Raw genomic sequence first — 12,005 nt, forward strand, 5'->3', positions numbered from 1 at the left:
GTGAGCCACCACACCCGGCCTGGTTTCTCTTCTTCTAAGGGCACTAATCCTGTCAGACCAGGGCCCACACTCATGACCTCATCTAACCCTAATCACTTCCCAAAGGTCCTACCCCCGAATACCATCACACTGGCAGTTAGGGCTCCAGTACAAGAATCTGGGGGAGACATAAACATTCAGTTTATAGCAATGTCTTTTCAATCCTGTTGGAAAAAACAACCAAATGAGTTGGCGACAAAGTACCTTCTATGTAAACAAGTCCGGACTTTTCATATTTCTGCTAACACATTAAGGTCAATTTAAAATGTCTGATAACAAGAGTCAGAAGCAGAGATAAATGAAAATTAGTTACTCTGCATTTTAGGCCCACATTGAGCTGTCTTTCAATGACACTGTAGAACAAAGAACACTGCTTTCTATTCCTCGTTTTGCCACCAAAAAAGCTGGAACAGTTCCCTATATTTCCATTTATCTGGGCTGACCTAGCAGACCTTCAAGGTCCCTTCCATTCACAAATTCCACAAATAACTTCCTAACAACAGATGCTACACAAATAAACTACACTGACGAAGGGGAAAGCTAACACTAGCAAACAATGAGATGCACAGAAGGCAAGACGTATAGAGAAGTGGATCAACCACAAACTGGTGGATGATGAGCTGGCAGTGAATAAAAACACATTCCCTAAAGATGGACAGAGAGGCAATGGCGCTGAGGTAGTATTGTTGAAGATTTACCTTTTAAATCTTCAAGATAAATGGCCCAATTGTTTATATTCATTCTGATTAAATGTGAACGTGAAAACTTCCTCCAGGGGACACAGACATCTAAAAAGTTCCCAATGTATCCAATTTGTCATTTGATATTTTTACTGACAAGAAAAATGAGGGAGTGAATATATAAACAGACCATGCCTGATCATATGTATAAAGACAGAACTCAGACCACAACCTGTAGCTGCCCACCCAGAAAACCAAACCCCTATCTACAGTAAACAGCCAGGAGGCCAGCCAGGCTAGCACATCAGACAGGAAGCCAGACTGCTCTCTCTCCACAACCCAGAAACTAAACCACGACTCTGTCCCACGCGGCCAGGACTTGACTCAAAACTGACCGCCACCCTAATTTTGGTCCCTGTTTCCTGTTAGGATCATTCAGAGAAAGCCAAATATGCCCCTAACCAATCACATAGGGCAACCCACTTCTGCACAGCCACCTGCAGCCCCCATAACAGCCTCCAGTGGGAGCCGTTCTTTTCCATCCTGAAGCTTCCCCACTCCTCATCAGCCACTCACTTGCATGTCAGTCTCTGCAACACGCAAGTGGCAGTGCCGACTCTCTTGCCACAGCATCTCTGAGAAAGTCGCCTCTGCCTGTCTCATGTGTGCAGGCTTCCTTTATTTCCCCCAAATAATAAGTCTTAAACGAGGGGCTTCTCTCTATATGGCCAAGCTATACAATTCAGAAGCCGAGCATGGCAGATTCCAAGCCTGGAAAGACCATACACCCCTTAGGTCTTCTTTCCACAAAACACAGCTTCCTTGAGCTCTTTTTCTTTTTTTTTGAGGCGGAGTCTCGCTCTGTCACCCGGGCTGGAGTGCAGTGGCCGGATCTCAGCTCACTGCAAATTCGCCTCCCAGGTTCACGCCATTCTCCTGCCTCAGCCTCCCGAGTAGCTGGGACTACAGGTGCCTGCCATCTCGTCCGGCTAGTTTTTTGTATTTTTTTTAGTAGAGATGGGGTTTCACCGTGTTAGCCAGGATGGTCTCGATCTCCTGACCTCGTGATCCGCCCGTCTCGGCCTCCCAAAGTGCTGGGATTACAGGCTTGAGCCACCACCCCCGGCCTCCTTGAGTTCTTCAGCCACTCCGACCAACCAGGGAAGGAACCACGTGTTATGGAAAGATCAAGGGCCTTGAAATCAAACTTCTGAGTTCATCAACGACTTCATCTTTCCACTTAAGAAATTACATGGCCTTGGCCAGGCATGGTGGCTCACACCTGTAATCCCAGCACTTGGGGAGGCCGAGTTGAGCGGATCACCCAAGTTTGGAAGTTCAAGACCAGCCTAACAAACATGGAAAAACCCCGTCCCTACCAAAAATACAAAATCAGCCTGGCATAGTGGCGCATGCCTGTCATCCCAGCTACTTGGGAGGCTGAGGCAGGAGAATCACTTGAACCTGGGAAGCAGAGGTTGTGGTGAGCCGAGATCATGCCATTGTACTCCATCCTGGGCAAGAAGAGCAAAACTCTGTCTCAAAACAAAACAAATGACATGAACTTGAACAATTTTCTTAACTTCTCTAAGCCTCTATCTTCATCTTCAATAAAATAATTTTACCTCCAAGATTGTATTAAATGGAATCCCACATGTAAAACAGCTGACAAATATTAGGGGCCCAACAGCTGTGCGCTCCTACTGCCGCCCCACTTTACCCCAAAGGAGAAGAGCAAGACATCCAGAAAAAGCCTGTTGATCCCTACACCTCAGCATCCTGTGTTCACACAAGGCGCAGTGGCATCCAGACTTACCGGGGTCACCCAAATACGAGACATGTTTTGATTTTTCAACTTAGGTACACATGGCTTCTAACGTTCACCATATACGATCCATAATTTAGAAGAGATTTTCCTACACTACCCCGTGGTTCTATTTTAGCAGACTTAGATGTGCCATAATAGCCCACTACCTTAAGCCCTCTTCAGTATCAAAATCAAAACTTTAATCTGTAACACAGTTATCAGCAGTGAAAGTGGAAAAGGTACCTATGAGTCAAAATGACCCTCTGCCCCGCCCTGCCCCACCCTACAAAAAGCTGTTCAGGAGTATTCGGGCTGCTTATGAGAATGCTGTCTGTATTCCCAGGGACAGACAAACACCTACCCTGGTTAGAAGCTGAACTGCTCAGCCTCCAGGGTAGAAAGCTCCCCACACCCTCTACCCAAGGAGAAGAGAAGCAAAGGGTGTTGCCAGGCTCCAGGATGAGGACTGTTTAGTGTGGTTTCTGCTGCCCAGGTCACCGCCATGGGTGAAGCTCTTCCTTCCTTCTTTTCCACCCAAGTGGCCAAGGTCCTATGGCTGCTGCAGGGCCTCTTCACTATGAGTCAGCTCAGCCATCCCCTTTCCCTCTTCTTCTTCTTCTTCTTTTTTTTTTTTTGAGACAGAGTCTCACTCTGTCACCCAAGCTGGAGTGCAGTGGCTTAATCTTGGCTCACTGTCACCTCTGCCAACCGGGTTCAAGCAATTCTCCTGCCTCAGCCTCCCAAGTACCTGGGATTACAGGCACCCGCCACCATGCCCAGCTAATTTTTGTATTTTTAGTAGAGACAGAGTTTCTACTTGTTGGCCAGGCTGCTCTCGAACTCCCAACCTCAGGTGATCCAGCTGCCTTGGCCTCCCAAAGTGCTGGGATTACAGGCATGAGCCACTGCATCTGGCCGAGTCAGCACAGCCATCCAGACTTTTTGTTCTGGCAAAATTACTCTCTCCTACATCTACCTTCCAAGTAGCTAAATCAGAGATCTGGCCCTTGGGGTAGGCTTGAAGAATCCCTGATTTTGGTCCTCAAGAGGTCCTACCAGGGTCTGGGACAATTCCAAGACTTGTGTTCTTAAAGAGGAAAGAAACCTCACATACACGGCTCTTGCAGAGCTCAGGCGAGCCCATATTGGAGGCAAGGCTTGGGAGGTGGCCCTAAGGTTTGGGTGTGCCATCTATGATAACAGCTAAGAGATCCGAAGCCAGCTGTCTAGGTTCAAACCTCAATTCCAACACCACTGGCTGTGTGATGTTAGACGACGTCCCCAGCCTCTCTGTGGTTCAGTTTCCTCACTGTAAAAGGGCCACAATAATAGAGCTGCTCTAAAAATTAAGTGAATTAGTGCATATAAGGTATTCAGAACAATGTTTGTCACATGGGGAAGTTCAATAGACACGTATTGAACAGAGTAACTTAGCAATTAGTAAATATACTCATGCAGGCCAGGCGCGGTGGCTCACGCCTGTAATTCCAAAATTTGGGGAGGCTGAGGCGAGAGGGTCACTTGAGCCCAGGAGTTTGAGACTAGCATGGGCAACACAGCAATATTCCATCTCTAAAAATAAAACATATATGTATATATACACTCATATATTCACAGTGTATTTATAATATACAAAATAGCTGGAATACAGACTTAACTATTCCCAAAGGGTTACTTCTAGAGAAGGGGGAATGCAAATTTCAGCTTTTTATCCCACACATATATTCTTGTATCATCTGAAATATTTAAGCAAATTGTATGTATAAATTTGCCCCAAAACACATAGCAGAACAATGTAGTTTTGACTCAAAAATCTTCAAATCATGATGGAATTGTCTTGTGAAAGTAAAGTTATAGAGATGAAAAGTCTCCCTCCAGCCTAAATGCTCTTTCATATGACCTATATAACACAAACCAATGCAGACACCCCAATCCTTTCCCCACTGTCATACGAATTTTTCAGTAAACGCATTCCCCTTTACAAACTAGATGATCGTTACAGTTACCAGGCAAGAACATGAATCCAGTTCTGCTTTTTCAAAGGCCAATGTTCCTCACATAATAGCAATGCATTCTTCAACCAGTCAACTGCCCACAACACCTGAGCTCTCTGTTTTACACAACTCAAGGAGGCCTGAGAGAAAGCAAGTGCAAATTTCTCTTACTCAGTAACAACACATCCCGCCTGATTCCTTTGCTGGGCTAGTTCTCAAGTCACCCTTTTCTAAGCTTTCATTCGGCTCTACCACACGTACCTAGGCTGGGTAAAACACTTTACCAGGTTTTTCTTTTCGAGACGGAGTTTCACTCTGTCACCCAGACTGGAGTGCAATGACACCATCTCAGCTCACTGCAATCTCTGACTCCCAGGTTCAAATGATTCTCCTGCTTCAACCTCCCAAGTAGCTGGGACTACAGGTGTGCCACCACACCCAGCTAATTTTTGTATTCTTAGTAAAGATGGGGTTTCACCATATTGGCCAGGCTAGTCTCAAACTCCTGACCTCACGATCCGCCCGCCTCGGTCTCCCAAAGTGCTGGGATTACAGGCATGAGTCACCGTATCTGGCCTACTTTACCAGTTTTGTTCCTGAATTAAACCTGTTATTACTATCAACGTCAATCAGTGCCATTTCATTCACCATATGACACACACACACACAAAGTACTTCATACTCGCTCCACCTATCTGCTTTTCTGCAATGGCCGCAGTGTTCCCCATCTTACATGAGAGGCACAGACAAAGACAATGACTTCTCCAAGGTTTTGTAATTCACAATCAGTGGCAGAACCAACATGCCCAACCAGGTCTGGCCAAGGCCTGTGTTTCAGCCACACCACCTGGTTGCTGCCCCTAAGGCATGATTATAGTGGCATGATTATAGCTCACTGCAGCTTCTAATCTTGAGTTCAAGTGATCCTCGCACCTCAGCCTCCCAAAACGCTGGCATTACAGGTGTAAACCACAGCACTCGGCCTGACTATTTTCACGAATTAATTACCATATTCCTTAGAATTGTAGCTCCTTTATAGGTCATTCAACATGTGATGCAATGTTTTACAAGTGGTATTTTTTTTTTTTTTTTTTTTTTGAGATGGAGTCTCACTCTGTCGCCCAGGCTGGAGTGCAGTGGTGCAATCTCGACTCACTGCAACCTCCACCTCCCGAGTTCAAGTGATTCTCCTGCCTCAGCCTCCCCAGTAGCTGGGACTACAGGCATGTGTCATCACACTCAGCTAATTTTTTGTATTTTTAGTGGAGACGGGGTTTCACTGTGTTAGTCAGGATGGTCTCCATCTTCTGACCTCGTGATCTGCCTGCCTTGCCCGCCCAAAGTGTTGGGATTACAGGTGTGAGCCACCACACCCAGCCACAAGTGGTAATTTTAAACTATGCTTCAAGCCATTACACAAAGCCAAGTACATCTACTCAAGGCACTCTCAAATTTCCATTTACTCCCATTTTACTCAACAAAATAAAATGTTAAATTGAAACATATTTCACATGACACTTAAAAGATCAACAAAATGCTCCTGAAAAGCTCTGAGCTCAACAACTCCATTAATGAGAACAAAAACAAACCAACTGGATATAGTGAAAATGCTGCACATAAAACACAATTGTGAAGAATATGCAAGATATTGCCAAAAAGCTGCTTAAGGTTTCATCATAGATACTTGTCCTTAACTCTGAGTTAAAGTATATACTCATGTAACTAAACTCGTTTAAAAGGAAACAAAGAGGAAAAAGAAAAAGAACTTCCACTTTAGAATTCACATTTTCAAAAGCCTCCATTATTTACACCATTGCCGGGAAGAGAATTTTTCTCTGCTATATTTGCTTGAAAGAATTAAAGCTGTAGGGCAAAGATTCTTGGAAATTATGTAGTTTACGATCCTCAAAAGTGAGAAAAATGAAGCCCAGAAGAGAAGGCCTTCCAGGAAAATTCCAGAGCTGGAGGTAGACCCAGTCATTGTTTTTGTTTTTGTTTTGAGACGAAGTCTCACTCTATGGCCAAGGCTGGAGTGCAGTGGAGCCATTTCGACTCACTGCCACCTCCACCTCCTGAGTTCAAGCTATTCTCCTGCCTCAGCCTACTGAGTAGCTGCGATTACAGGCACCCACCACCACGCCCAACTAATTTTTGTATTTTTAGTAGAGACAGGGTTTCACCATGTTGGCCGGGTTGGTCTCGAACTCCTGACCTCAAGTGATCCGCCTGCCTAGACCTCCCAAAGTCCTGGGATTACAGGCGTGAGCCACCGTTCCCGGCCGACCTGGTAAGTTTTCATCAAGTACTCTGAACTATGCAACAAACACTAGGAAGTAACAGAAAAAAAATTAATCTGAAAACCCTCTGGAGAGTCAAAGAAGTGCAGATTTAAAAACAGCATGAATACTTGGTTTCATGGTATTGAAAAAGGACCTCGCACTTACCCGCATGTACAAACTGCCTGCCCACCTCTATCAGAGCATTTTTCAAGCTGTGCTACAGTTAACTATGTACTGCCCAAAGCCAATCTGTCCCTGCAGACCATAAGTTCTTAAAGACCAGGACTTCAGGAGAAAAAGCAAAACTTCAGAGAGAAGGGAGCCACCGAAACAGAGTTCATAGCAATGGGTCGGCAGGTGCTGATGACTGGAGGTGCGCGGTAGCCTTGGGGTCTGGGACAGCTGAGGGCAGAGAAGGCAAAAGGGCCTGCATGACACGCTACACGGCTAGGAACCACAGCTGCGGTGATTAGTTCAGTTTTACCTCGTATGCCTGTCACTTATACACCATCTGTTGTTCAGAAAGAACTTCAGGTTGAGTATTTGGACTCCTTGAGCCTTCTGCTGTTTGTCTCCGGGACGTTTAACACTCTTAAAAGGGGAAAACTGTCCAGTTCGATTTTGCTTCCTGGGACATTACAGGTGTTTCAAAAGTTTGATGAAAGCATTCACTAAGGAGTGATTCCACTTTCTTTGGTGGTTGAGAAATACAGCGTCTGAGGGGCAGCATCAGGTCTTCCCATCAAGCTGAGGTCAGAGTCTCCCCACCCACGGAACTCACCCTCGCTCTCCCCTCACAAATCTGACCTCTAACTGTAACTGCCTTGGCCTCATTCCGTGGGTGTGGATACTCCTGCTTGAAACGCACTTTCCAGCCCGCCAAATTCTTGGGAGAGTTTCTTCCACTCTCCAGGCGCTGAGAGCTACAAAGTTCAATCTGCCTTTCAGATTTTTTTTTTCTTCCCATTACTAACGGAAGAAATCAAGAAGCGCTGGGCAGAAGGGCCCTTCTCCCTCCAATCAGAGCCCAGCCTGGGGCCAGAGCAGGAAGCGCGGCGGTGGGATGCGCGGTGACAGCCCCTCGACCCCGGGACCCGCTGGCCACCGCAGACGTCCATGCGGCGGCTGCGCGACAGCCGTAGGCCCGCACCTCTCGCTTCCTCCCGCCGGGGATGTGAGAGGATAAATCACGGGGCCGGGGCAGTGCGCCCCCACCAACCACTTCCCCCGCACACGGACCCCCACTACAGGCGCGTATCTGGCGGGGTCGACCCAGATAAGCCAGGGGGCGGCGCACAGCCCCACTAGCAGGACGGCCAGGACCCGCGCGCGCGGGTCCACGCAGCCACCTATATAGGTGACAAAACATTCAGCCGTTATGTGGGGCCGGAAAAGAGCCCCCACCCAGAGTCACGGCCCCCCTAGTACGAGGGTCCGCGCAGTCCCCTCGGTGAGTCTGGCGAAGCAGTCTCACTGCCAGGGAGGGCGGCGGAGTCTCCTACTCACGGTGACACGATCCTCGCCCCACGAGTGAGTCCTCGCAGGGTCCCCTCTGCCGCACGCGGGGACCAACCACGCCGCCGGGGGACCGGGCAGAAGCCAGCGCCCAGGTCCATGCAGTCCCCTCCGCGGCAGACGGGAGGAGCCGGGGAGCAGTGGGGACCGGCCCCCACCCGCAGGGCGACCAGGACCCCGCGCGGGCCCACGCGGTATTGCAGCAGGTGCGAAGCCCCCGGTGCCACCCGAGGCCGAGACAAAGCCCAGGCGCACGGACCCCGGATCCCGACCCCGGAACCTGCGGGGCCCAGATGGTAGCCGCCATGCCCGGGGCAGGGACCCCGTCGCCCGTCGAGCCGTCTCACCTCAAGCCGCCGCCTCGCAGCCTTCGCTCCTAGCCTCGGCGCCTGGGCCGACTGGAGCGCAGCTGAGCAGCCGACAGAGCCGCGACAGCCTCAACAATGGAGTCCCGGGGCGTGGCCGCCGGCGCCGCCGCCGCCGCTTCAGCCCGTGTTCCCCGCTCAGGATCCGGCTCCGATCAAGGAGCTGCAGCTGGCTCGGGGCTGCCGCCGGGACACACAACGCGCAGGCGCACACGACCCCGCCCGCCGCCCGCCGCCCCGCCCACAGCGGAGCCTGGCGCCCAGGGCCCGCTCCCCGGCCAATGGGGAACGAGCTATGCGGAGGGGCGCAGCTTGGGGGAACAAAGGGAAGTTGGGTGGGGAGGCGCTGGGACTGGGTGTACAGGGTTCCGCGGGAGGACCGGACCCAAGAGCTGGCCGGATCCTGGCCTCCTAGAAGACCCAGCTCAACGTGCACCTGGAGTCTGCTCTACAGGACGCGCTCATCTCAAGCCCAGAACTCAGGCTTTTAGGGCAGAGAGCGAGAGACCGGCTTGCTTTCCAAAAAGGGAAACTGAGGTCCAAGAAATAGGATTGCCTGCTGCCTGAAGTCACGTAGTCCCATTCACTCGTTCACCTTGTCATTCAGCAAACATTTGGAAGCACGTATGGTGGGCGTTAGGAGTGAAGTAGGGTAGGGCGCGGTGACTTGCGCCTGTAATCCCAGCAGTTTGTGGGGCTGAGGCAGGTGGATCACTTGAGGCCAGGAGTTGGAAACCAGCCTGGTCAACAAGATGAAACCCCGTCTCTACTAAGAATACAAAAACTTAGCCGATCGTGATGGCGTGTACCTGTGGTCCCAGCTACTAGGAAGGCTGAGGCAGGAGAATTGTTTGAACCGGGGAGGTGGAGGTTACAGTGAGCTGAGATCCTGCCACTGCATGCACTCCAGCCTGGGCGAAAGAGTGAGACTCTGTCTCCAAAAAAAAAAAAAAGTAATAGATGGGAAGTAGAAGCGAACTTAGGCCTTCCCTGAGGGAGCTCGGCTAAGGAGTACCTGAAATGTCTCTGCATCTCTTTAAGGTCTGATAAAGGAACCAGGAGCGAGCACTAATCACTTCCCTTTCCTGCCTCAGAGCTTTCATGTGTTTGCTGTTCTCCGCCTGAAAAGCCAAGTACTAATGCATTTATTTATAGAAATGGGGTCTCCCTATGTTGCCCAGGCTGGACTCAAACTCCTGGCCTCAAACTATCTTCTCGTCTCAGCCTCCCAAAGTGTTTAGATTACGGGCATGAACCACTGTGCCCAGCCCTGATCGTCCTTAAAACCTCTTTCCTCATCTTATTTGAGCTTCCTGCATCATGTGCCCCCACACCCTTGGTTTTCCTGTACCTCCATAGCTGCTCCTCTGTGGGTACTGGGGACCCACCCCCTTCTCTGCCCAACTTGTATATGTCTGGGCTGAGGCCAAATGCCCTTGCATTTGCAGTGGGCACTGCCACAGGGAATCTCATGCCCTTTTCGGCTTCACAAACCATCCACATGCTCTGCTGCCTGCCAGAGACATCCATCCCAGTCAGATGCCCAGCCCTGACCTTTCCCAAAGCCCCAGCTGGACACAGGGAAGCATCTGAAATTTTCCGCAGGCCAAAACATCGCTCTTCCCACACACACCTACACACTCATCACTCCCACACTCGCACCCACCACTGAAAGCCTGGCCCTTAATCTGATTTGCCTAACAAGGTCCCCAGTTGAACAACACATGCTTCCCTACCTCTCCCCTGCTAAGGCCCCACCGTGTTCTGGGATGTACTCAGGGATCAGGAGAACAAAACCTCAGGGAGTGAAAGGACATTCTAGGGTGCAGGCCTTTGCATCCCCCTCCATGCCCTCACCCCTACCTGACACACCCTCACCCCTGTACTTGGCCAGCTCCTACCAACCCTTAAAGTCTCACCAAATTCAGTGGTGGCAGCCACATCCTAAAGTGACTGACCTTCCAGTGACCTATGCCCTTGTGTAGTCTTCCTGACCTTGGGTACGAGCAAAACCGGTGACTGTCTTTTAACCCATGGAGCCTGGCAAAAGCAATGGGATGTCACTGTCAGAGTGCATCACCTTTGCACACTGGAGAGAGAGGTTTTGCCTGCAGGTGCTGCAGGAGGGAGATGCTGTGCTGAGAAAGGACCTTTGGAGGGGCCCCGTAGGCAAGAAAGCAAAAAGCTGGACCCTTGCCAAGTGGGTCCGAGGAAATGAATTCTGCCAATAACCTCGGCAGACCTGGAAATGGATTCTGCCCTGGTTGAGCCTCAGATGAGGATGCAGCCCAGCTGCTTAGTGTGAGATCCCAAGCACAGGACCCACTAAAATGTGCTCAACTCCTAGCTTGCCAAAATTGGCTTAAAGGTGTGTGTTGTTTCAAGCTTCTAAGTTTTTAGTTATTGCCTATGAAAGTGTTAAAATATGAGACAATAACTTAGGTCCCCTCCCCATCACATACATTCTTCTTTCTGGCATTCATCATAATCATGCTGATGGATTTAAAATCTCCCTCTTGACTGGGTGCAGTGGCTCAGGAGTTCCAGACCAGCCTGGCCAACATGGTGAAACCACATCTCTACTAAAAGTACAAAAATTAGCTAGATGTGGTGGTGCATACCTGTAATCCCAGCTACTCGGAAGGCTGAGGCAGTAGAACTGCTTGAATCCAGTAGGCAGAGGTTGCAGCGAGCCGAGATGACATCATTGAACTACAGCCTGAGTGACAAGAACAAAACTCTGTCTCAAAAAAAAAAAAAAAAAAAAAAAATTGTCTCTTACCACTAGCATGAAGGTCCCATGAGAAGAAAAATGGAAACTCTTGCTCATAACAGTGCCCCAAATGCCCAGCACGGTGTAGCTTTAGGGCAGTTGGTCGATGGTGGACGCTGCTGGTTGGAGGGCCCAGCTGATCCTCCCAGCTGCCTTCTCCCTGGTCAGGTTCCATTATAAAGAACAGAATAGTTTCTTGCCTTTCCAGAGTCCCTCTTAGTGGGGATTGGCCAAGTGACATTGTCCTGCCCCGGGAGACATAAGTGGAAGTTGGCTGAAAGGTTTCTAGCCGTGGTGTGCTGGGGCGATTTGAACCAGGACATGAGAGTTGACTGTCCATTGTTCGGGAATTCTGCAAGTTGGTTGTTCAACACATTCAGTACTTAAAAATATTAAATAATATAAATGCGCAAATTAAAAAATGCATTAGACCAGATGCAGTGGCCCACGTCTAACACATTGGAAGCCTGAGGCAGGAAGATCACTTGAGCCCAGGAGTTCAAGACCAGCTTAGGCAAAAAAGGAAGACCTTGTCTCTACAAAAAAAAATGTA

General features: G+C 49.4%; 1 pseudogene; it reads right to left on the bottom strand.

Annotated features, from left to right (window-relative positions):
* Nucleotides 1–8,650, bottom strand: part of LOC111535020 — a 49,378-nt pseudogene extending 40,728 nt beyond the window's left edge.
* Nucleotides 8,651–12,005: the final 3,355 nt, after the last annotated feature.

Source organism: Piliocolobus tephrosceles, unplaced genomic scaffold (assembly GCF_002776525.5).
Source record: "Piliocolobus tephrosceles isolate RC106 unplaced genomic scaffold, ASM277652v3 unscaffolded_868, whole genome shotgun sequence".
Taxonomy (NCBI): domain Eukaryota; kingdom Metazoa; phylum Chordata; class Mammalia; order Primates; family Cercopithecidae; genus Piliocolobus; species Piliocolobus tephrosceles.